Below are 4,449 nucleotides of genomic sequence, written 5' to 3' on the forward strand. Positions count from 1 at the left end.
CCAATGCCATATACCAACACAGTGCAGAGTAGCTACCTAAACTCTGTGAGTGAGATAGATTATCTCGTCATTAGTTTTACATCCTCATTGAGAACAACTTGGATGCTGTAGCTCCTCTGAAAAACAGAGCCTTAAATCAGAAATGCTTGACTCCGTGGTATAACTCACAAACTCGCAGCTTAAAGAAAATAACCCGTAAGTTGGAGAGGAAATGGCGTCTCACTAATTTAGAAGATCTTCACTTAGTCTGGAAAAAGAGTCTGTTGCTCTATAAAAAAAAAGCCCTCCGTAAAGCTAGGACATCTTACTACTCATCACTAATTGAAGAAAATAAGAACAACCCCAGGTTTCTTTTCAGCACTGTAGCCAGGCTGACAAAGAGTCAGAGCTCTATTGAGCCGAGTATTCCTTTAACTTTAACTAGTAATAACTTCATGACTTTCTTTGCTAATAAAATTTTAACTGTTAGAGAAAAAATTACTCATAACCATCCCAAAGACATATCTTTATGTTCAACTGCTTTCAGTAATGCTGGTATTTGGTTAGACTCTTTCTCTCCGATTGTTCTGTCTGAGTTATTTTCATTAGTCACTTCCTCCAAACCATCAACATGTCTATTAGACCCCATTCCTACCAGGCTGCTCAAAGAAGCCCTACCATTAATTAATGCTTCGATCTTAAATATGATCAATCTATCTTTATTAGTTGGCTATGTACCACAGGCTTTTAAGCTGGCAGTAATTAAACCATTACTTAAAAAGCCATCACTTGACCCAGCTATCTTAGCTAATTATAGGCCAATCTCCAACCTTCCTTTTCTCTCAAAAATTCTTGAAAGGGTAGTTGTAAAACAGCTAACTGATCATCTGCAGAGGAATGGTCTATTTGAAGAGTTTCAGTCAGGTTTCAGAATTCATCATAGTACAGAAACAGCATTAGTGAAGGTTACAAATGATCTTCTTATGGCCTCAGACAGTGGACTCATCTCTGTGCTTGTCCTGTTAGACCTCAGTGCTGCTTTTGATACTGTTGACCATAAAATTTTATTACAGAGATTAGAGCATGCCATAGGTATTAAAGGCACTGCGCTGCGGTGGTTTGAATCATATTTATCTAATAGATTACAATTTGTTCATGTAAATGGGGAGTTTTCTTCACAGAATAAGGTTAATTATGGAGTTCCACATGGTTCTGTGCTAGGACCAATTTTAATTCACTTTACACATGCTTCCCTTAGGCGGTATTATTAGAAAGCATTGCTTAAATTTTCATTGTTACGCAGATGATACCCAGCTTTATCTATCCATGAAGCCAGAGGACACACACCAATTAGTTAAACTGCAGGAATGTCTTTCAGACATAAAGACATGGATGACCTCTAATTTCCTGCTTTTAAATTCAGATAAAACTGAAGTTATTGTACTTGGCCCCACAAATCTTAGAAACATGGTGTCTAACCAGATCCTTACTCTGGATGGCATTACCCTGACCTCTAGTAATACTGTGAGAAATCTTGGAGTCATTTTTGATCAGGATATGTCCTTCAATGCGCATATTAAGCAAATATGTAGGACTGCTTTTTTTACATTTGCGCAATATCTCTAAAATTAGAAAGGTCTTGTCTCAGAGTGATGCTGAAAAACTAATTAATGCATTTATTTCCTCTAGGCTGAACTATTGTAATTCATTATTATCAGGTTGTCCTAAAAGTTCCCTGAAAAGCCTTCAGTTAATTCAAAATGCTGCAGCTAGAGTACTGACGGGGACTGGAAGGAGAGAGCATATTTCACCCATATTGGCCTCTCTTCATTAGCTTCCTGTTAATTCCAGAATAGAATTTAAAATTCTTCTTCTTACTTATAAGGTTTTGAATAATCAGGTCCCATCTTATCTTAGGGACCTCTTAGTACCATATCACCCCAATAGAGCACTTCGCTCTCAGGCTTACTTGTAGTTCCTAGGGTTTTTAAGAGTAGAATGGGAGGCAGAGCCTTCAGCTTACAGGCTCCTCTCCTGTTGAACCAGCTCCCAATTTGGATCAGGGAGACAGACACCCTCTCTACTTTTAAGATTAGGCTTAAAACTTTCCTTTTTGCTAAAGCTTATAGTTAGGGCTGGATCAGGTGACCCTGAACCATCCCTTAGTTATGCTGCTATAGACTTAGACTGCTGGGGGGTTCCCATGATGCACTGAGTGTTTCTTTCTCTTTTTGCTCTGTATGCACCACTCTGCATTTAATCATTAGTGATTGATCTCTGCTGTCTTCCACAGCATGTCTTTTTCCTGATTCTCTCCCCTCAGCCCCAACCAGTCCCAGCAGAAGACTGCCCCTCCCTGAGCCTGGTTCTGCTGGAGGTTTCTTCCTGTTAAAAGGGAGTTTTTCCTTCCCACTGTCGCCAAGTGCTTGCTCATAGGGGGTCGTTTTGACCGTTGGGATTTTTCTGTAATTATTGTATGGCTTTTGCCTTGCAATATAAAGCGCCTTGGGGCGACTGTTGTTGTGATTTTGCGCTATATAAATAAAATTGATTTGATTTGATATATATATATATATATATATATATATATATATATATATATATATATATATATATATATATATATATAGCATTGTCTCAAAACAAATGTAGTACAAGGAATGTTTGCGTTTCTAGAAACATTTGGTTTTCATCAGTGACAAATATGATTTTGGGGAATTCTGTATTTCTCTTGATGTTTCAGTCAGTGATGTACTAGAAGTGGAATTCTAAAGGTTTCCTTAAAGCTGAGGTTTTTGGAATCACAGTTCACTCTTGTATGAAGCATCTCCTTGACATTTGAGACATAGCCTGACCTCAGTTTTGACCAGTGTATACTTAACTTGCATTATGATCTTACTCAAATGCTGAAAGTTATTGAGGTTCAAATTAACCAGTTTTTTTCAATAGCAGAAGGGCCATTCCAAAATTTGCTGCAGAGCTCTACCCTGACTTGAGCCAATGCATACCTTGAGTTAGTCTGATATTAAGCACTATTAATGCTGTAGAAAAGATTTATAGGAAAATTTACTGAAGCATTATTTTATCCAATCTAAAAAATTTTAATGGATCCATATAATGTTAATCAGGACTCATGTAAAAGGAAAAATACTTGAGGTGTTCAGCACAAAAGCCTTTACTAAGACAGTGATGGTATAGCCTATAAACCTTTACAGGTCCTTTGATTGATTGCTTTTACGGGTAGTGATAGCGAGGCGTTCAGTGTCTGCTTAATGTAAAACGTGAGCGCAGCAGCATATAGAAAGAGACTGAACGGAAAAAGATGGCACCTCTTTGGAGAGGTGAAAGGCGAGGAGCAACGTGATAATAGTGACTTCATGTATAGCAGAAGTGTATCAAGGGCCTTGCCTTTGAACTGGTGAGCCGGCTAATTGAAACAGCATTGCTGGGCCATCGGTGGAAGATCTGCCTCGCATTCATCCTTGCTTTCATTCAATTTGGTCTCATCACAGGAGCGCGTCCTGTGTTCTTCCATCCACATGGCAGTAAGTCATACTCTTGCCTTTTGCCCTCAACGTGTTGCCCATCTGTGTCCCCTTGGGGCCAGGAGTGCTGAGGCCCACCAAACTCAGAGGGATTCAGACAGGGGTTTGAGAAAATACAGGCTGCCTGCCAGTGAGCCCCTCACAGTACTTCTTCACGCTTCTCACCTTGGACTTGACCCATCCCCTTTTACCCTACACCCTCCTTTCCCCACACTTTAAAATTTACTGTTAAGAGCCGTGGCTGTCAAGCAGTTTGAACCGTGCACTTTCTAACTCAAACAAATGTTGCACTGGGGGTCACAGAATTATCGTGGAACCAGAAGGTGTTTCAGATGATTCGCAAGTGTCGAGTGCTATGCTGATAGACAGCGAGCAATGTAGTAGAAAAGCTGAATTTACATTGTGTAAATAAATAAACAAGTAAAGAGATATAGAAGACAGACATGTCCAGTCTTATCTGCTTATCAGTAACATCAGATCAGACCGTTGTAGATTTTGCACTGTGTAGTGGAGAACATCAATCCTCATTTCACAGAAGAGTGGTGAATTGGTTCTGTCAGGACTTTGGCTAGTGGTAGATAGGAGATAATGATGCAATCGACAGTGATGCACAGTAAAAGAAATATTCAAAAACAGATGCTTCGGGAGTGTCCTGATTTTATTTATTTTTATTTAACCTTTATTTCATCAGGTTAGTTCCACTGAGAATAAAATCTATTTTTTCAAGAGAGACTTGACCAAGAACAACAGCAGTACATGTCGTTTCAAACTAACAATATCATATTAAGCAATAGTCATCTCAAAATGAAATCCTATCAAAGTCTAGAGAAAACACAATATTATCAGTCAAACCAAAGATAAACCAGTTCAACCATTTATTATTATTATTATTATTATTATTATTTATCCTCCTTGCTGCCATTTT

Source organism: Thalassophryne amazonica, chromosome 4 (assembly GCF_902500255.1).
Source record: "Thalassophryne amazonica chromosome 4, fThaAma1.1, whole genome shotgun sequence".
In the NCBI taxonomy this organism is placed as follows: domain Eukaryota; kingdom Metazoa; phylum Chordata; class Actinopteri; order Batrachoidiformes; family Batrachoididae; genus Thalassophryne; species Thalassophryne amazonica.